Source organism: Hylaeus volcanicus, chromosome 3 (genome assembly GCF_026283585.1).
Source record: "Hylaeus volcanicus isolate JK05 chromosome 3, UHH_iyHylVolc1.0_haploid, whole genome shotgun sequence".
NCBI classification, from domain to species: Eukaryota; Metazoa; Arthropoda; class Insecta; order Hymenoptera; family Colletidae; genus Hylaeus; species Hylaeus volcanicus.
In genome coordinates, this window is record NC_071978.1 from 3,177,739 (window position 1) to 3,200,262 (window position 22,524).

At 42.8% G+C, this 22,524-nt stretch overlaps 1 protein-coding gene across 3 annotated transcripts in view; it reads right to left on the reverse strand.

Annotated features, from left to right (window-relative positions):
• LOC128873684 (dopamine D2-like receptor) overlaps positions 1 to 22,524 on the reverse strand; it is a 140,816-nt gene that overhangs the window by 14,727 nt on the left and 103,565 nt on the right. The gene's annotated exons all lie outside the window — the stretch shown is intronic.

Here is a 22,524-nt window from a genome sequence, read left to right on the forward strand (position 1 = left end):
CTCGATTTCGCCCCGTGAATTTATCGTCTTCTTATTTCCAGCCGTATCTTCGGCTTCAAACGGTCCACGAGCCTCCTCGAGAATCGTTGTCGCCCAGGAGAAGGCATTCCAAGAGCTTTCTCTGCGAATCAAAGAGCGTTTCGTCGGAATCAAAAGGCGAGCTTTATCTTTCCTCTTTTGCATTCCGGCCGCTTCGCTTCTTCTTTTACCTCCCTTTAAGCCTCCGCATCTTCATCCGCCTTTTTATTCTCGAGAGCGTATCCGCCCCGGCCGTGGACCTGCGCTTTGCAGTCGACTGAAACGAGCGAACCCGTGATTTATTCGGAACAACCGTGCTTGGCTTTCGAAATTCAGCTGCGGACGAAACGCGCCTATTGCTCGACCGCGTACACGCTCGTCCCCATTTTCCGTTAGACCTCTCCGAAAGGTACCAGTTTCTTTGCCGCGAAGCTCGTCGACCGCAGCTTTTCTCGATTCGATTGAATCGCTCGGTATTCGAACCGCGAATTGACGAAAGTACTGTAACCGAAGTTCTATCGTTAATGCCGAATCTCTCTGTGCTGCGGATACATCTTAAGGGGTTCGTATTTCGTTGCATACGAAATTCGGAGTAAAACGCATCTTTTATCTGGCGCGGATACATGGGACGCTTCGTAATAGGTAACACTATCGAGAAGATTGTGATTCGGCACGAAAAAATGGACGATATTCGACGTGGAGGAAATCGAACTTTGAAATCAAAATTGAAGTTTCTTTACAATTTTGTTCATAACAATCCATAGTCCATCACCCTCCCATCTCGGTACAACCTACGCTTGCTATTCGTACATATCGCCAATATCAAGTATCGGATCCACTAACTCAATTTTATCTACGTAACGAATTCTCAGTTTGTTATCAAGTAAATTCTCTGTTTTCCCAATGTAACATCGATATTGCCAATGCAATTTTTTTACTTCTACCACTCTACCCACAAGCTCAAATCAAACGGTAGTGGATGAACGTTTCATTCGCGAGAGAGAATTGCGGTATAAATCGCAAATCTGTTCAGTCCTATGGCTATCGATCGGCCCTGCACTTCGAATTCTCGCAGATAGCATTAGGTAATAGTATTAAGTTGCGTTTCCCCTCTGTATATCGGCCTGTATCGACCCAGATGCTGCGCGCTTACTTTACAGTACGTAGAACTGTGGCGAACAACACGACCGGCCTATCGATACTTTATGACTCCATAACGTGAATGAAATATACGACGTGCGCACGATACAATGGTATTCCTTCTGCCCTTTAATATACGACCGGTGAGATACGCGAGTTACGTTTCGAACGTGACGTACAGACAGTAACGAACGGTCGCATGTTTTCCAAGAGGCAGGTGTACGCGTGATATTTATGAAACGCCCGGAAGATATTGGCAATTTACCGTGGAGAACAAAATGTTTATCAACTCCTGAGTGTGCATCCCTACACCAATGTTCAATCCACTGCCAGATCGTGCGTTTGATATACAGACACCATTTTAATTTAAAAATGATCGCAAGAGGATATTGAGAAAGGTTGAATAAATTGCTCGCCACGCGTAGTCATTATTTTATAATTTTGGAAATATTTTATGCTAATAGGACAACTCCAAATGATTTACCGCGTTCAGCTGGGAACGGTCGCATTTGAGTTATACTTTCACGGTATTTTTCGGCCGTCACGGAGACCTGGTACGTCGGAACGCGAAAATGTCGCGAGCCGCGTTGAGGATGGAGATTTAATACCGTCGTGCTGCTTTTCACTTATTTCCGGTGCGAAGGGCATTTTTGTGGCGTCGAAAAAGAAACAACGACAAAAATAACGAACGCTTGAAAGAAAAAAAAGCAGCAAGATTTTCTGTTCGCGCCACTGCGTATGCATGATTGACCAGGTGCATAATTTATGCGTTCTTCACGGGCAATTTCCTCGGCCTTAAGCAGCGATATAGCCGTGCAAACAAATAGCACTGCAGAAGCAATTAGCGAAAAGTAAGTTTGTAATTAGTCCGTTAGCATTGCGCGGAACTTGAGCGATTATTATCCTGTATCGTTGGAACGTGTTTGCTTGGCTTCATAATTAAAATGTTATGGCAGTTTCTGACGAGTTACGCGGTAATGGAATACGAAGAGAGTATCGCTTGAATTATGAAATTTCCAGAACATTTGTTTCAGCTGTTCACGCCAGCGTTTCTCCCTTTTTATTCCAAGTAAACCTAAAAATTAATTCGTTCCATTTTTACTTTCACTTACTACTTATTCTCTTAAAGATGTCGGCAATGACAAGTTTCGGAGAAATCTACTGGTCTCGCCGTCCTTTAGTGCGTGTTATCGAAGGAAAATACACTTTCGTGCGAAACATAAAATCAAAATCAAACTTAACTTTACGTATACTTACACTTATACTTTAACATTCCTTAAATTATAGCGTACAATAAATTGGACCGGCACGTTTCAGAGAGAAGTTTATTTCCTGCGACAAAGAAACACGCCATCTCATAAAACCCCAGAGACGCTTCGCGTTTGTCGTTATTACGTTCGATAGATGCGCGTTTTTCTTCTCTTTCGAGGGCTGCTTTGACTGTACCTCATCGTTTCCCTCGAGATATCATTAAACGTTGGAAATGCTGTCACCCTTGACTCTCAAAGAAGTCTCACTCCTTGAGCAAGAAGAATGCAGACATATCGGAGAAGAATTTCAATTTAAAGAACGTGACAAGGAGATCCCGGTTGAATTACGGAAATAAAGTTTGCTTTTATTGGTCGCAAATGACGAAATTTTATTGCTCGCGTGCCTCGAGACAAGGAAAATCTCCTCGGACGCCAAGTTAATATTCCATATAAAGGAATACTAATCCTTAACCGAACATTCTATCATGAATTCCTGTTTCAATGTTAATTTATTCTTCGATAGTTTTCTATTCGGGATACTTTTGATGTCTTTAAAAGAATCGCCTCAACCAGGTTTAGCTTCGCTATTTGTTTCCAGTTCCCACAGTTTGGAAACATTCCACAGTCCATCCTGTCACCAAAACACTTAATTCTTCTTCATTAAATTCTTGTAGTCCTATTTCCTGAACTTCTTTCCTCTCTAAAGTCCTCGAAGAGCTTTCTACCTTGCAACCACAAAGGTTTATTGGTTCGACTGATGTTGTGTCGGGTTTCCAATCTGAGCTTCGTAACAGCTAGAGTCCTACAATAGCGTTATTGTACATCTGTGATACTGTCCTCCGTGCTGTCGATTCTCTTCGTAGTCCATGTACTATTTGATCGAACTTTACAAAAGCGTTTGACGCGATTGATCACAACCTGTTGATTGTTAAATTACACAACTTTGGCCTCTCGCCGAGTGCAATAACTGCTCTGCAATCCTACTTTACTCAATGCATTTAGCACGCTGCGTTCAATAGCTCCCAATGCTCTCTTTCCAGCATGTATCTCCACCTACGCGTTTGACTTCTATTTTAACTCACTTTCCATGTACGTTCGGTGTACGTGCTGGTTTGTTATTTTCCATGCTCCATGAAAGGTACTACATCTTCATCTTCGGTGGTACAGGATGAGGTATGTAATACAGACCAAGAACAAGTCGAAGTGGAATTCTATATCAAATTCTGTCATAAAAAGAAATGATGATTTCTGTTGAAAACAAAACAATTCGCACATTTGATACGTTTGAACCGTTATTCAGTGCGTGTGACGCTTTTCAACGACCGTGCTTGAAACAGAAATTTCGAGCGGAACGAGTTGATCTCGTAGATTTACGATGACGCGCCGTTAATTACAAGTCCTCTACAGTCTAAATCCCGACATGTTCCGAATACGAGTAAGCACCGTTGTAATGCGTCTTTGTCGGAAGCTGAGCTTCGGCCAAAATGTCAATGAAGTATTTAGGACGAAGTAATTTAAGAGGGACGCGCGCGTTCAGCGCCAGTTACAGTCACGTGTCTACTTTGAGTAGAGCGTGTTCTTGTTACCCGGTATGCGCGTCGCTGTTATCCTTATTGCTTAGAACGCGAAATATGCAAAATTTGTTCCAACACGTTTAAGCCTTTGGAGGAAAGTCCCTTTAAGCTGCTAAGCGTAGATTATCGCTTCGCAGGGAATACCGTGTACTTTGTGCACAAGAACTTCTACTTTGGATCGTTGATCGCTACACGCCTTAACACTTCGGTGATTGAATTCCTCTTGATAAGGATCCCCGACCGTAGATGAGGATGTTAAACTGTTGGAAGCACGAGTCACAACTTTGGATTAACAATAAACGCTCCTTTAAATTTGTTCATATAATTCTTGACTTAGTCTGGAAACGCTGCGCGATTGTTCGATTTTTCATTTTCACCCGTCTAGAATATCTAACTAATATTAACGTGAGCCCGCCAAGCAGATAGTTATGTAAGAGATTACAGTGCAGCCGTACATTGACCGAGTCTGCTTCGAAGGGTTGGTATTTCGGTTCTCTCGGATTTACCGTACGCTAATGTTAATCCTTTTGCTGTTTAAACAAGTGATGAAACACGGATCAAGAAATATCTATGGTTTTCGTTATTAAACAAAGTTGCATTTATTATAAATGGCCCCCGAACGATCATAAGAATGAGATTATAATCATGTCCACTGCACAAGAACACCGTACTTGTTAACGTTCCAGGCCAAACTGTAGAAGGGTTAATAATTGCTGAGAGGAAGAAATTCTGAAGACCGACAAAGCATAGTGCAAGGCCCCCTACAAGCGCGAAGGAAGTCCGTTCCTGCATCTTCCAGCTAGCGCTTCATTTTAACCCGTACTCTCGCAGCCCTTCACCCAACTCACAAGCGGCAGCGGGTTAAATGAGCCATAACTCTGTTGCGCGTTGCTCGGTAACGCGTCTCCCTCGTCAGGAGGGGATTCACATCGACGCGCTTTCGAAATAGCCGCGCGCTTACGCCGCTGGAGGAGCTATTTCCTGCCGCGCGACCTGCGCGGGATAATCAATCGTGAATAACGTACAAATAACGAACGAGGCAGCCGGCTGTCTATGGCGCGGCGTCGTCTTTAATAAGAGACGCAAGCCTGGGGCGACGTTAGTTCGGTGAGCACGTTTAACACGTGCAAATATCGTTTCGATGGGCTCTCGTAATAGCTGTTAACTCCTCGTTCCTGGAGCTTTCTGTCCGAATGCAATTGCGTATCGATCAGGGATGGCCGTCATTAAGTGAACTGTTGACCCTCGAAATTCGTCGTCTTGACCTGTTAGGGACGACACGAACATTGGTGTGTCGCTATCAATCGTTTCATAGACGCCTTTGAAGACCTTTGGTGGATCCTAAATGAACGAGGTTCTCATCATTTGTAGACGTGGCTATTTAGGACTCGTATGCCATTCGAGTGGATTGTTTACACTCTCATTGCTCCATCAGGCCCTTTACACGTTTCGGATTCGCAGATTGGACGACACGCTCGCGGAAGCTTGAAGTTCCGATGTTAACGTGACATGCTTGACCGCTTTCCGAAATCGAAGCTGGTCCTTTTGTATAAATTAAGCAGGGTTCCCTTAGGGCGACGAAACCTCACGAGGGATCCGAGAAAGGTCAAGGTAAAGCGACACTTCCGGTCGACGTAAGCCTCTTCACGATATGTACATAATCGCGGAATTTATAGCCGTTGCAGAGAGAGCTATAATTAGATGCAGGGGGAGCGGGACAAGTCGACCTTAAATTATTCCATCGACCTTGCGGGAAAGATGCGACGGGAAACAGTCAAGGAACAGCGTAGCTATCAATCCAGCTCACGACTCCATCCGTAGGACTGTTTCCGCCCTTAAGTTTTAGCTGCTGCCCTGAATTATGGACTACGTTCACGCGCGTGCGTGTGGATAATTTAGGATGAAACGAGAATAGGAACTCTGAAACTTTGTCACGTTGCGGTTACAGATAATATTTAATTCACGTAATTACTTGCCGAAAGGAACAACAGGGTCACCATCTTCCAATTTAGGGTCTCATATTCATGACCAGGGGAAATATCGCCGCTTGGTACATCCTCTTCTGCAGAAACTTGGCTCAATAGGCACAAATACTAGGATCAAAACTGTAGATTTGCCGCGCACCAAAATTAATGACTGCTCAGTTAAAAAATAACCCTTTGTTTGTTTGCTAAAATATCAGTCTACTAAATTTTCGAAAAAAAAAGGAGCTCGTTTATATTTGTAACGCCCGCAGGTGTCCCAACGATTCCGTTTCCGGAGTCAGAGAACTCGTGGTTAGATTTATTTCCACGAGTCGCGAGTTCCATTAATCGCGGGAAAAGTCACGGAAGAGAATAATAGGACAGAATCGACATACTAGACAATGGAGCTTCGCGACGTACCTGACGTCTAGGACACGGCAACGTCGTTTCACTCGGATATCAAAGCCTGGAGATTAATTAGCGATTGTCACGGGTATTTCGACGATTCCATTAATCCGAGGCCGATCGATACTCGTGGATATCCAAAATTGAGGTCCCGAAGGTCAGCTGAAAGTTCCACAGAGCCAGAAGTGCATTGTCACCATGGCAATTTTGATCTCGCCCACACCTGCCCTAATGAACCCCGAGTAACCTATTCGATCGACGTATATAACGCAAATACATACGTTAGTTGTACGCATCGTGTGTTTGCCAGTGTAGGTTGTACGAAACAGACGACTGGGATCGTAAAACAATTTCTATTTGGATATATGAAATATTTCTTGTTCCGATATACGAAGCAATTTTTACTCAAACATATGGAATGATTTCAATAGTCCCAGTTAGTCATACTCAAACTCATCCAAAAGTGAGGTCCCGAAGGTCGATTGGAACTTCTGTGGAAGATGAAATGTATCGGCAGCACTGCAAGTTGCATCTATCCCGCGCTCGCTTTAATGCACTTCACATAATCTACTCGACCGTCGTATATAATGCAGATCCGTCGGTGGTATATACGCTGCGTTTAGCCGTGCAGGTTGCAGAGGATATCAAGGACACGGCAACACACTCGACATTCTCGAGCACCGGTATCGAGAGTTCGATCGACAATGCTGCTGTTAATTTTCATTGAAATCCATTTGCGCCATCTGAGCTGCGATCATATCGACCACAGACCGTCGAACGGACACAAAGTCACGTGGACTGTCCCCTGGATCGTGCCTGGATCGAAAACGGCATTTCCTTCTTCGAGGCTGTTTCTTCTCTTCATTGTCATTCGAATCAAATAATAGAAAACGTCGTTTTCCACGCCACCCCTTGTATATTAATTCCGAGAGTCGACCGAAATCCTTGAATTTTAACGAACCACTCTGTTTCATACTTCAGAGAGCAGCTGCGAGTATTCCTGCTCGACGATCGTTTGGGAAAATGTGAGTCACGAAAATTTTCCTGAAAAATAGGCGAACGTTTGCGCGAGAACGGCACGGGGAGATCGATACTAGCGCGGATTAAACGCCGCCATACATTTCATGGCGATGAAAAAAATAATTGTTGTCCAGCCGTATTTTCGTGGAATACGGTTCAAGGATAAGCATGCCACGGATGCGTCGGAGATACACAATGTACGTCAGCGGGTAGAATTGGCTTGTGTTTGGGCATTGCAATAGTTATAACAGGGACGCGGAGGAAGCGTACTATTTTTGAAAGAGCATCTCTAAGGAATATTTCAACCAGCAGTCGACAGAGTTACACAGAAGGGTAAAGCTTTGGAAGTGTATTGTATTGTTACGGGAATTTCCTCCTCTGCTAAAGACGTACATTTCAAGCAACAAAACGAAGAAGAAAATTACTGACACCATTCTCGGAAGAACGTTCCTAATTAAACGCAGAGATTCTGACCTTGTCCTGAAACACACTCGAAACGTTGTGTATACTCTTGGCGAAGATCGCGCATTTACGCGACTGTAACGTCGATTAATTAAACAATTGTTACAGATAAAATCGGACTGCATAAAGTAAAATTATAAAAGGAGTGAAAAATAATATCCAGGAAGAAGGTATAGAATGCTGGATTTTGCACCCTATTTAGTACTATGGCTTCAACAGGTCCCAATCAACTACTGAATTAGTTATTTGTAGAGAATTGAAATTTCGACCGACCATGAAAATTGAGAGACGAGCGAACGGAATCGTGTCAGCATTTAGGTCGCGTTTTCAATCGCGCGGCTCTTAATTGATGGAAAGTTGCTCGAAAAAGGAGAAATAGAATTTTACGAATCGAAAAAACCGTACACGGTTCTAGTCGCTATACGGTAGATACAGATGCTCTGCAATCGTGTAAACCTGGATGTTGGGAGAGGCGTTGAAACCGCTGCAGAATTGATATTTCGGATTGCGAACACTTTTTAACGCGACAATTCCGGCAAATGGATTTACGAACTATACGCGTACGAACTGTCCGTTTGAAAACGTTCGAGTTACACCAGTGAATATTATATTCGTTGTAGGTTTCATTTGTATCGCCTCTTCTTTATTTATGTATTGAAAAAGTAATTCCTCTTTTTACGCGTTTGTTGTTTTCGAATCGAGCCATTTATTTATCGCTCCAGGACACCTCGCGCGGGATAAAGTATCCAATTGACTATATATGCTTTTAACGACGTTGTTCCCCGTATGAAAATCTAACTCAAAGATGAATAAGATGAAGAATAAAATAAAAGTAACAAGTGCCATTGGAAGAAGTTGCTTCGATGAAGCGATCGCCATCGACCCGATTGTAGTGTCTCGCGACTAGGTCCATTTAACGAATTGGTCTCTGTATGATAGAAAGTAAACACACAAGAAGCTCCATTATTACACTGTTCTGAAAGTTGCAAGTTCCGTTGGAGTCTCTCGAACGGGATTGGTAAAGTTTGAATCTCCATGATTGTCGACCATTTGTCCTTTGCTCGGGCAAGAAGTCGATTCGAAGTTTCGCGATTCGTTGTACCGCTTTTCTTTCTGTGTCCGATAGAGTGTCGATTCGTTCCGAACCTGGCCCACCCACGACTTCCAAGTTTTTTCCAGAAAATGGTACACAGTATGAGCTCCCATTTAATAATTTACGAATGCTGGAACAGAGCTTTGTCAATCTTCTGTATGGAAATATTTCGAGAATCCCGGTTCGTAAGAGATCATGTATAATTCAAACAATGAGCGTAGCGACAATCGGAGATTATATAGGATCTCGGATCGTGTTCATTGCAGCGTGTCTCACACGACAAACACTGGTGCGCGCCACGCCGTATTGTCTTGTTAATATCGTGGCTGATACATCCGTGTGCCTCTCCGCGAAAATACAGGCAATTTTACGCGCTTGAAAGTTCCATCATCGTGGCTTTCTTGTTACTAAATATTCATGGGTCTTTGGTAAAAGGTAACCACGCGATTAGAAAAAAAAAAAAAAACAGTTCAATAAGCCAACGGGTTAACACCGCCACAGGAGGTGACACATTTTGTTTTCCAACGCAAAGTTAGGGGCGAAGTGGGTTGCACGGAAAGTTCTGCACCACGTTTCTAGCTTTTTGCGACAGGTCATTCAGCACACCCTGGTGTAAACTCTTCGGTCTTTTTAACAATGGAAATCTGAAAAAAAAATCATAGAAGAATCCAGAAATTTCTTTTGATGTCCGATCCACGAAGCGAACTTCCACTTGCTCACCTTCGCGACAGCAGCTAAGCATACAAATTCTCAACTTTAAACGGAACACCGGACCGGAGAAAAAAAAATAAAAACTTAATTAAAATCCGCGCGAAGTTCCTCGAAGCGCAAAGGATCAACCTATGGCCGTAAATTAAACTCGGTAAAAGGAATTCGACGTTAGGCGTTAGGTGGGGGCATTCCCGCGAGTTGAATCCAATATCACGGTCGAACTTTTACCACGGTCTTCCGTTCTTTCATTCGTCTTGTCGCCTTTCGGCAAACTTTATCCCCGCGAGTCACCCTTAATGACTCGGTTCAGTAGGGGCGCGCAGGGATTCGTTTCTCCTAGTTTGTTCGTAACTTTTCGACAAAGAGGTCGTTAGGACCTCGTTTTCGGCATTATTATCACATTGCAGACTGCGGACGGCCACGCGAACGTTGCACACTTTGTCAAAGCAAACAGAAGCTACGATACGATGAGTGTAAACACTGATATAAAAGCAACAGTAAAATTGAAAATTGATAATTTGATAAACTAAGAATTTTTACCACATTACCAATTAAATCAGTATTCGCGCGAGCAATAAATTATTTAATGGATTTTGCATAACAGTTTCGCATAAATTCAGTCCACTTCGATACAAATTTTTGTAACCAAATACGAGAAACAAAGGGACTCTTGTTCACGAGTACAATAGCTCTTAAATTGGAATGTCCCCTCGGCGATAAATTTACCATCGAATAACTTTAATATTATTGGTTTTCATAACGGACAGTTACATTTTGCAAGATACAGAGACTATTCATTTTTTCCTGTCGTGCACGTCATTCATCTTTGTCAGAAACACAACGAGATTGCAAATAAAAATAGATACAAAACGGTACAGTTTATGTGGGTTTTATATCTGTTTTTATGGACAAAACAAATGATATACAATATTATATACGAAAGGTTGGTATACATTTGTTTTCCCTTAGTATGCTATATTTCACTTTTATTAAAATTTATTCAACCTTCCCCACACCTGATAAGCCACTATAAACCGTACCCTGTTGAGAATGCAGTTGGTTAATATCCAAGATTTATTCGCAGTTAATATTATACTAGCAACATACATTATCTGGAACTGTTGTGTACCGAAAGCGATACGATGTGCATCCGAGAGTTAATTGGAAAGCGTGATACACGTATCCAGCATTTCTTGTGTTACCTACTTCTGTTACAATAATCTGCCAAACTTCGAACTCGTCCGCGCGATCATGGCACCGTTATTGCGCTTACGGTATGAAATTTGGCGAACAACCGAACGAACCCTTCTGTGTATCTATCACGAATAATGACCGAACATTGGGATACGAGTAGGATGCCTGAAGTGTTTGGTTTCGCGGGAAACATAATCGTGGAACAACAAGGAAGCACGGCAACGTCTCTGTGAACTTCATCGTTAGTCGGATCATCGAGACCAGGTTGAATAGAAGTTCGGTACTTCGTCTTCACCACCGTGCTTACCGTGGTCCAAACTTTATCGTTTTCTCAGTGGGCGTTACGGATTTTTCTTTGGCCTCATGACTCAGGTACGTTGGCTTCTGCACGTGAAACTTCTGGCCAACTTGTAAAATTCAACAACTAAACATAGCTCTCGTTATTGGTCCGACTTTGGTAATGATACTTGAAGCAAGGCTGGTGATTTTCTCACATTATGAGGAATCACTGTACCAAAAGACAGTGGATCACGCAACACCGTTCACGTAATCTCGGTGCTCCAAACATCTCCAAATGAAGCTGACGCCACGAGACTGTAGTCGTTTTAGTTTTCGACAGGACGCTAGGTGGAATGTGTTCCGTCGACGAAATCCAACGAGTCTCAGAAGTTGGTAACAGGATCCACGGGCAATGTTCGTAAATCTGGTGCCCATATCCTCATCCTGTTTCCTAATTCTCTGTCATTATGTTGGTGCTCGTACACATCAGTCCTTTGGATGAATTTCTTGTACATTTATTTAAAATTACGAATGTAAATTTACTACAGAAACGTTTTTAATATAATTCTTTGATTTGATATGCAATGTAGGTTTAAGTGGAACTTCTGGTAACCTTTGGTCCAAGTTTGCAAACTCAAGATGAAACTTCCCCAAGTTACTGCAAGTCTGACTCGTGCAAATTAAGGGAACAGTGATCAAAAGCTTCTCAGAGATCTCTGTCACTTTAGGAGTTGTATTTTTGTAAGAATATTGTTTCGGTAGATCATTCACACCGAATGTTAGAATATTTGTATTATTCTTTGGTGTAGATTAAAAAATTAATACAATTACGAAGAATGTTATATTATCTCAGGTGGCATTGACGCTGTCGACAAAATGAGCCACTATGATCCATCGTAAAAGCTCGAACGACCTAAGTGAGTTCGTTTGAATAATTAGCGTGGTGAGTATCAAAGTTTGCGTGATACGAACCCATGAGACGAAAACTCAGCCCAGTGAACGTTCCACTCTTTGTGCACCCGATACAAGCGACTTTATCCTTTCGAAACGCTAGACGTTCTTCTGGGTGATTAAAGTTTCGTCTCGAGGGGACACTAACGAGCAACTCCTAGCATTGTTCGTGGCAAGATTATCCCCTCTAGGAACCTCGAATTTCTAAAACTTTTCTAATTTTCAACCGATAACGTATTAATGACGCGAAGGTGTGAAAGCCGACGAATTATTCATTAGCGCGTACTCGAGGGTACAAACGCCTAGAAGTAGGCTGAGTATTCGCAATAGTGTGGCAAGAGTATTTAAAGATTATGTACAAACTTGCAATAAACGCTAAAAATTGTCAGCATAATCATGATTAGTGCTGTTCGGTAAATGGTTGCGTCATGCAGTCAATAAGCGTCAATAAAAGCTGACCCGATGCCTTTCAAAGTTGAAACACGATTACAGCGTTCTGTACGGTACTGTATTTATCTCGTATCTCCATTAATATCCGATTATCATCGTTAATAGGCAAATTAACTTTGGGGTTAGACGAGACCATTTATAATTAGTATCGGCAATCGGCGTAGCAGCCGACGATGCGATTTGACCCTGTTCGATACCGGATTCGTTATTAAACGTATCAAACGCATATGAATTGCTTTTCTGTTTAATGTGCCGTGGAGTTTTATGGTGTTCGTTTCAGTGTATCTCTGTTGCAAGTGCGCATTGTACAATTAATTAATACCGTTTGATATCGTTAACTGATTTTAATTGAGATTTCTTGCCCGCTGCACGCCCTTATATTCCATTATTAATTGGCTTGGATGTTTATTGCGTAAACCCGATTTCACGCAATCGCGCTTAAGGATCCGAATAAAAATAATTTTGGACTAATCGACGCGTGCTTTTCCACAGGATCAACATTATTTTCATTTTCATACATTCCTAGACTTTTTCTAAAGTTTCTCTGAAGTTGATCTCTGAGAATTGTATCAATATAAGAATGATTTTTCGCGTATATAGCATGCTAGGTCGACGGGAATGTATGTTCACCTTCCGCACCGAGGAACCACGTCTTGCTTCTAGCTGTACAAATTGCCGTGGTGGCCAACAATACAGTTCGTTTCAAGGAAGCCGTCGGGAAGGACTTCGTGACTATCTAAATTTATGGCAAGTTAACCCGGACGTTCTCGGCAAGTTCCTTGACGCTGTTCCCCGGTCTTCTCCTCGCGGACGCTATCCTGCCACGTTAGATGGCTAGGTAAATTTAATCTAATCCTAGGCTAAGTCGTAACTACGTGTCCGAAACGCGAAACAGTTCTGACCCTCTGGCCCAACCGCTCGCACGGCCGCCACGTTGTCCGCAGTAGCTTAGACCGAGCGAATTACTTCAACTATGCCATACCTTCATGCACGCGACAACAGGGATTAGGAAACGTTTGTATGTCCATCGAACACAGGCTTAGTCCTTGGACACGTCGTCCAATTCTTCTTGCGATCTAAATACAATAAACATTGTTCAGATTAAGGAAACTAAATCGACAAACGATGAAGACTCTACAAGAGTCGTCCCCTAACTGTATCATTCGGTGACTTCGACGTTGAAGCACGATTCGAGAACGTTTTCCAGGAAAGAGTTTGACGAGTCCGAGGAAGTTCCATTATTGCAATCTGGCTGGTCCCGAGGAGGAAAGTCTGCTTTCAAGAGCCAAGAATAAAATGTCTCCGGGAAAAAGTCTTATAAATGAGCAACTTTCAAGTTGCGAACGTGAAGAGGAAGAAAATGATTTGAGCTGATCGTATGCAAGAGAAATCATAGAAACTTTCGACCTGAACTCTAATCCGATATTTCTGCGACGCTTTGCGCGCAGATAGATGCGTGCACTCCCTTTTCATAAACTGCTATCGGGATACACGTGCAACGAAGTTTCAGTCGACCTTTTACCGACTTATCTGTTTTTATTCCCATCGACCGTTACGTAGGTATATTTTCAGCAATTCACTCCCTCTGGCTGTCGTGATGTGAATCGCGGAAAGCATGAGAAGTAAGAGAATTCCGAAAGAGGGTACGGGCGTGTGGACGAAACGTATCAAACTCGAGTGATAATGCTCCGTGTCTGGTCGGCCGTGTGGAGGAAAGCAATATCCTGCGCGGTGCCATCTGCAATAAAATCGCGGGAACAGATATTGCCACTGACCGTGGCGTATCCATTTTTGAAACACTATTTCTTCCTCGGTAGATAGATGAAAGGTTAGCATCGAGCCACCAGTAATTATTTTTCTGTCAAAAAGTTATGAATAACAAAAATCAATTCGTATTTAAAACTCAATCACAATTTTTCGAAACTTTCGAAATATTCACCGAACAGTTTTCACTGTTGTCGGGTACGTTACAGTCATTCTCTCGCGATTGTATTCCACTTTCATGTCAAATTACAATATTGATAATATCAATAAATTTCGAGTATATTGTTTGCCAAAAATATAATACATCGTGCTTTCACCCCACTGTTAATAATGAGAGACTGAAAACGATAGAAATTCGCTATATCTGTTACCAAACATTCACGTCACAGAACGGAAGTGACATTTAACAACGTGTTGCTTTAACCGGAACACTGCATTTCAATTTAGCAATCGACGATACTCCGATTTCAATTAAATTCGCTGGCCACTCGACTGGTCCCGATATAAAAAGAGACACGCTCTTTAGACGTATAAATTGTTCCTTTACGAGAAAATGACTGGAACGAGGTGCCAGGTTTACACGACATATGATTATTTCAATATTCGCACGGTGCCCGTGACAATTTTGCTCAGACGGCCGTGTAATAGCTTTGGGATGGAATCGATATTTCGCTGTGGCATGGAACATCGCACGACGTGCATTCTTCCTCCGGTGCTGATGAAAATTTCTACATGGAGACACCTGCGCTACTTAGATGTTGTTGAAATTGACACCCGCAGGCTTCCTGTTCCAAATACTTAACGCTACACCGAACGTCTCCTTTACTTTCTTCCTTCTGTTTCATTGTCAGCTACCAGCATCCTTATAGTTTGAGAAACGAAAAAGAAAACAATTGAGCGTCAGAATTATTGTATACCTCTGATTCTCATCCTCGCTTCGTTTAATTATTTTTGTCGAGCAAGGAATGAACAAGTTGGCCCATTTCTGTACTCGGTCAAAAATGTTTCGTTCCTTCGCTACACGCTCAATCCACGAAATGGACTTGCTTTGGGTATTATTTCCGCCATCCAACACGTAAACGTGGTAAATACAAGATATCAGAAAAGTCTACGTCACCCACACACGACGGGAGGAGTCTTCGTTTCTATGATCGAAACGAAAATTGTCAACGAAGTTGACTTTAATCTCGAGAAGTCATCTCACACCGCAAAAAGCTAACTCGCTTCCAAGAGTCGTCAGTCAAAATCTGGCCGGACACGGAATCTTCCATTAGCCGGGTTAATGGCTTTTTAATGTCGCTTTGGAATTTCAAGGGGTCGATTACCTAGCCAATATCTGTAGAACGCTTCTGAACATTTTTATTCCTCTAGAACAAGTCTCACATTTTAAACTGACACTCAGAAGCTTAACGATGACGCGGTAGAATCTTCTCGGGAATGAAGTAGCCATTTCGAAAGTTTCCTGCCGCTACGCCATAAGTGGCGCCATTGTTAGACCCATAAATATTTCTCGTAAAACATTTCGAGGTAGCAAACTGTATCGGTTTCGTCTCGAATGAAAGCCTGTAATCCCCGAAGATCGAGAACGCAAAGCGGGAAAGCCTAGAAAGCAATTAACTAGCGAGCAACGCGATCGAGAAACTGAGCCAGATCGTTCGACTCTCCTTGATCGATCATTGCAGCGCGAGCGTTTGAGATTAGAGATGTCTGTAAGTGTGGGCTGAACTTCAACGTGCGAAGATTTATCGTTCTTGGACGACAAGCCACGAACCCTAGCGGCAGACAAGCTCGCGACGGAAATTGCTCGCAAATTCTCCAGATCTATTTTCAAGGTCGCCAAGATGCTGACAACGGGCGATGGTGAATTAATTTAGAGATAGATTTACGAAATGTTGTAAAAGAAAATGTATTATATAAAATTGGGAGATTTAAACGGAAGACACGTAAACCCCTCGGGGACACGCAATAATTATTATTACATCGTCACTCGCCAGTCGTGCGAGATTCCCGCGCACTCGAGACAGTGATTCGAATATCGTCGCGTTGATTGTTCTGGAACTAATTACCGGCACGATGCGATCTCTACTCGCAACGCCGGAATATCTGGTTCCTCTCGCAAGCTTTTGTCACCCCGATCGACTTGATTTCACAATCCTCATCCACGATTGAGTCTTCGAGTGCTATTCCCCCATCCTCCAAGCAGAGATTCTCGCACCTCCTTATCGGATCGCGCGTTTAACTTCACGGGCAAAGTCTGTCCTTCTCTGTTCGTCGATTCATCCATCTTCTTCGTTCTCCTCGCTACTCCTTGCCCATACCCGTCTATCCGTTTCATCGCCGTGTCCATCAATAGGTCCATCTGCCTAACTCGCTCTCTCTGTCGGCTTAACTTTGCCGATTATATCAATTCCAAATCAATTTTACCAACGCTCCGTATCGGTGGGCGGCGCGCGCGCTAGTACCCTCGTCTCCGCAACCCTCTGCCGCGTGTCATTGAATTACGATGGGTGAATCGCTTCGAGTACTGCAGCCGCTCGATACGAGAATTAATAGGGACGCCGTTACCCGTTTAAGCGGCCGACATGATACCCAACGTAGCCGACACGTCGATGGAAGGTACAGTTGCATGGATGTTGCGCTGGTCCCGCGCTACCGGTTCGTCTCGTCCCTCGCGTTTAGCAATTTATCGGAGAGCCGTTCGCGCGAAAGAAACACATACCTATCAAGGCTCGCAACAAAGTTACGTCGGTTTCCTTAATCGTCCATTACGGCGACGTAACGATGGCAAATGTTCCGATTAATCCCAGTAGTGGTCTACGATTCCGCGCTCCTGGGTAATTTATACAATTATTCACTTTAATATTGGGACATCACCGCCATTTCGAAGTTCACCGATTTATTTCTTCGTGAATTATTCAAATATCTGATGATATTATTTCTTCTTTCCGAGAGAGAGAATAGCGAGGTAATTCATCTAGATATCAAAGGAATTCCTTATTTCGAGTTCTCTTCGGTGACTTTTGTTTTTATAAATTGTTGCAAAGCGTTTCTTGCTGAGCAGTAGTTCTCTTTTCTGTAACACCTTTACAGGGGTGTTCTAATTAGCAAGCGGATAAAGATGGTTCTTTGAGATTTTTTGCAAGAAAAGTCTAAGCTCGGATAATTTCAGATTTTAATATATAACTGCAGAGCATTCCCTACACTCGGCTTCCAAGACCAGCTGAAATATGGGCTGCGAAAAAACATCGTCTGTCTGCGGAATAAAAATCTCATCTCTACTTCAACGAAAACAGCAATTTCGAGTAACTTATTATTTAAAGAGAGCACAGTGAGAGCTAATACTGGAATAAATATTGTAGATACATTATGCGCACTTTAAGGTTGGCAATAATTTATCTACTGAGTAAGAAATATTTTTGAATTCGCTGCCTTTTAACTCTGCGATTTTATTTGAGATACCATATCTTAACGTGTTTCATTTTATTTGGTTAATGGCCACCACGGCAGCGAGGATGGAAAAAGAGAAACGTTGTCAGAGATTCTTCCTGTCTTCTTGTGATCCAAGCGTAATCGAACAAAAAACAAAAGGATACCGTTCCTTCCTCGTGCTCCCAGCTCAATCGTTCTGGATGATTCATTCGTCGCGGGATTTTACTAGAACAAGAAAAGCGGTCTCGCTTCCTCTCGTCGGAAATAGAGCGTACCAGAGATGGATCGAATAGGCATAATCGCATAGACTGACGTTCGACAAGGTTGAGCCGCGGTTCTATAATACATAGAAATTATGTACGCTGTTTCAGACCTCCAAACACACGTGCATAGATCGCAGGGAACGTTAATTGAACATATTACGATGGTTTCAGTTCAAACACCAACTGAGTTTTAATTCGAACATAATGTTGTACGTCGGAAACGAGCAGTTCCGAAAATTCTGATTGCCCGGAAATTGCAGACCGTATACATCTGCATCGAATATCTAACGCAAATATTTCACAAGTATCTCATTCTCTGCGTTAATATTTTTTTTCCAATCGGAACGCTGATTGCTCAGCGAAAGAATTTCTGGTTGACTTCCAATCAAGCGATTAAGCTCGTTTCTAGTATCTCGAATGGACGTTTGATTCGATGTATGTACTCTTGAGTAAACGACTCGTTAACGCTTTTTTCGTTTCGTCATCGATTGGTCCATAGATGGTTCCTCCATAAGGAAGATTATATTCCCGTTAAACGCGGCTGTGCAGCAACAGCAGCGAATAACAAAACGAGTGGTTTCGATGTTACACTGCTGCAACACGAGGTTATGCGTGTATGGCATATGTGATAGGACGTTGCGAATCGTGGCGCTTGAACTTCGACCGATCGAGCAGTTATAAATACGTGGCAAGTGTTTTAACGAGACTCGGCACATGATACATAAAACACGGGCTATTTTGTTCGTCGATTTCGCTTTGTATACAAAACGCAAAGTATCGAGTTTTCAATGCGGGGTAAATTGGTCCATATAAACATGCTTTTAAAGACCGATATTGTTTTGCAACGAGGTATCTCGCGTCAACATTTTGGTACTACTTTTTTCTGTTAAAACTTTTTATCATCGATATCGCTAGAATATTGCACTCTGTTTAGTTAGTGATCGTATCATTTTTAGAAGGCTAAGGAGATCCACTACATATCGGGGCAACTTACTTCGAGAAGAAGAATCAAGGAGTAATTGAATTTCATTCGTGTTTCAGAGGATCATTAGAGGAAAACAATACCCAAGGAAAATTTTATCCATTTCTCTTGTTTTCCACTGCCTTCGGGCTTTTCTGTGGTTCTTATGTAAATCCCGATCACGTTTCTCTCAAGTAAAACCTAGGAAGAAACACGCGACCTATTAGAAAGAAGAAAACACGGTATAGTTCCTTGCGAAGTAACCAGAGATCCCGAGCTGCCTTTGAATAAAATACTTTAAAGTTTCCTTAAAATGCATGCTCAACGGAGAGAACTCTTAAATTTCACTCCTTCCAATTATCAGCGTAGTTTTCTCCGTTACTATCATGGATAATATCATAAATCAGATATTTAAAATTAAAATAATGAAAATTCTTATCGCGGACGTTGCAGTGCTTAAAACAATTCTGTCGATAGTTGTCGTGTTCAATTAAATAACATTTGTGGCCGGAATGTATCGAAGAGCGTATTAGAAAATTCCGATCTTGTGGCCAGAAAAAATTCCACTTCGATTCGCCGAATACTCGCAGGAAGCACGAGTACTGGTAGAAGATCAAAATTTCACCATCTATATAGTTTAATAACCCTGCATCTTCGTTTCCCTCGAAAGAAGAACCCAATCACAGTGGCAACACATCGATATCATCGTTTCAGCAGCCGGTAATGCGACCATTACAAAAGATGCAGCTCAGCACGTAGTCCCAGAACAACTAGAGTGGTCAATTCGTTGAAAAGTCTCAATGTACGTCTCTGGGTTATCGGTTCCCTCCCCCTGGGTGTATACGTGCACAGAATTGATTGATTTTGTTTCTCCTCGGAGACAAGACTTCGGTGCCCAGGTGCGGACTACTGATAAACATTAACCATTATCAGCGAGTCTGGAAAAAGAAGAGAATTTAATTTAAAGTAATAAAAATTACACAAATGTCCCGTGAATTTTCGCAAAAATTGTCCCGCGGTCAAAAGGTTAGCGTCAGCGATGAACGACCGACTAATTAGCCCTGGTGTCGTACTATCATGCCACTTTCAAGTCGTAATCCACACGACTCGCGAAGCTTGGACCTCGCGTGTGTCCAATTGATTGGTCGGTACACTGAGAATGTGCTTTACTGGCGTTACGGTTGCCAATCCCATTAATGTTCATTACGGTTCATTTGATATCGTACTATAGCGCCGTCGCTATTGTCCAATATGACAACCGAGGCTGAAGTATCTCTGCATGAATTTACAGTGTCAATGGAAGACAAAGCGAGAGGGAGGTAACGGTGACGATATGTGTTCGCCAATGTGACTAATTATTCCCGTTGTTCGTCGCGCATGACGCTAATTATGCAATGCATTTTCATGATGCAGTTTTCCTGTGACGTGGACAATTTGTTCCGTCAACCGAAGCGCAAAACATTTCTCCAATTAGAGGTTCCCGGCTAAATAATTATGCTAATAATCGGGAGCTCGAATATAAATCGAGAGCAGGGCTCGTGTAAAGTATTATTCAGCAGTTTAATTCTCATAATGAGACATTTCAGTGGTACGAATTTTATTTTAGCGAAGCATTTTATTTTAGCAAATGGGGCGCGAGGGGTTATCGCGACTCTAACAAAAGATATCAATTTAAATTACCCCCGCAACGAGCACGAACCCTTCCGTTTGAGGCGCATGAATCAATAGTGTAGCTAATTTTTAAATGGCCTTTCGTGATTTCGTCGCGAACGCTGTATACGTTTAGGTGTTTTAAACGAAATATTTCACGTAATCGGGCACCCCAATCGCGCGAATTAAACGTTACCCGCATAACAAATAATGTCAGACTCAAACGTGCCTGCGTGAAAAATAGTTACCCCTGCGCTGGCCTTTTAGCATGATTATAGCCCTCGAACAGCGGTACGCAAAACAGCTTCATGAATTAAATTGTACAGCGTTTACCCCGCGATAAATCTCCTGAAACGTTGCTCACGATAGACACGCGAATTAGAACCAACCACGACCGCAGATAACCAGTCAGTGTCGTACCGCTGTACAGACACGACTCGTTATGCCGTCGAGTTCATTATCAATTTTTTACCCTCCATTTTTCTCTCCTGGCGCGCGCGCGCAAGTAATCGCCTTCATTAGAGTCCACCGTCGAAGTAGCCATGGTCACGTATCCCCGACTAGGAGGAATAAAAAGATCCTACAAATTGGAGGCTGCCCCGACGATCCCAGACGTGACTTTAACAAAGAATTCCTAGGTACAAAAGGCCTTGTAATAATTCCTCACTCGGACAGGTAAAAAAATTCGTCGGAGCGGGTAAATTCAATTGGCTACGAGGCGATCGATATCAATAGAGAGCCCAGGAGAGATCGATCCGTTTAGACTGGTCGCGGCTCCGTTCTTGGGACGTTACAAAGCGAGGAACGAGAACAGGAAAAACCAAGGAAACCTACTTCCTTACTACTACCATCGCTCGTGCTTTGTTGCGTCCAATTCATCTACTGCAGTCCAATCAAACTGTTATGGTTTGTTGCCATTACTTATATATAAAAAAAACTGATTGTTATGTTTTAATTGTCACTTCTCAACACGTTCCTCTACGTCGCGAATTCTTAATTGCGTTATCGCGGGCTCTTATTACTAATTGATCCAGGAAAGGAGTGCTGCTCACAATTGGTATGTGTGCTGCGTGAGTGAAACGTGCGCGATGAGGATACAGCGAGATACGTCACCAAGGGAAGTTTGTCATTCCGTCGAAACGTCTGCAACAAGCAATTCAACGCGTGACACGAGTTACGCCAATAAGAGTCGGGCAATTTGATCATCGGATGCACCTGCGGTGCTTCGGTCGCGGCAACGGAACGTAGGTTGAGTACCTGATGGAATCTACGAGAAAGACGAGCAACGGTTGATTCACCGAATGCATCACGGTTATGTACTTTACATTCTGCGCGCATCACCCATTATCTCGATCCAAGGACTGCGGTAGGTACTAATGCCACGGCAAACAGTACTCTTCCAACGTAACTGAATTCCGACGGTGGCAATTACCGAGATAGAGTTCGTTCTAATGTTGCTGACAAACTTTTCATCAGAGACCTCGACGTAAAATATTCGTCGTTTTCTTACAAGATAATTTCGAGGACAGTGACTATATTTCATTGTATTCTACTACATGCTCTCAGTGTAAAATATCTCGTGTAATTTCGAGTTCGCGTCGAAATTCCACGTAGCGGCGATTAAGAGTTTCATTACTTCCTAGATGTTACGCTTCGATCCATAACTCACAACACGATGCGATCTCTGACGATTGCACGTGGTTGAAGTTGCTCTGTAAATTGCGAGCACGGCTAGAGAGATCCAGCACCTAGCTACCACTTGGCAGCTTGAATTATAAGTTTTAGGAAGCTGCAGAAGGTAGAATTTTCCAGTCAACCGAGCGCGTCGTAAAAGGCTTGGAGAAGCACTCGACTCGCTCATTCGGCGAAAACTTGACTATTCCGTAGAGCACGCTGGCACACTTACCGGCTCAGGAACGATGCGGAATGCAAAGTTTTAATTGTAG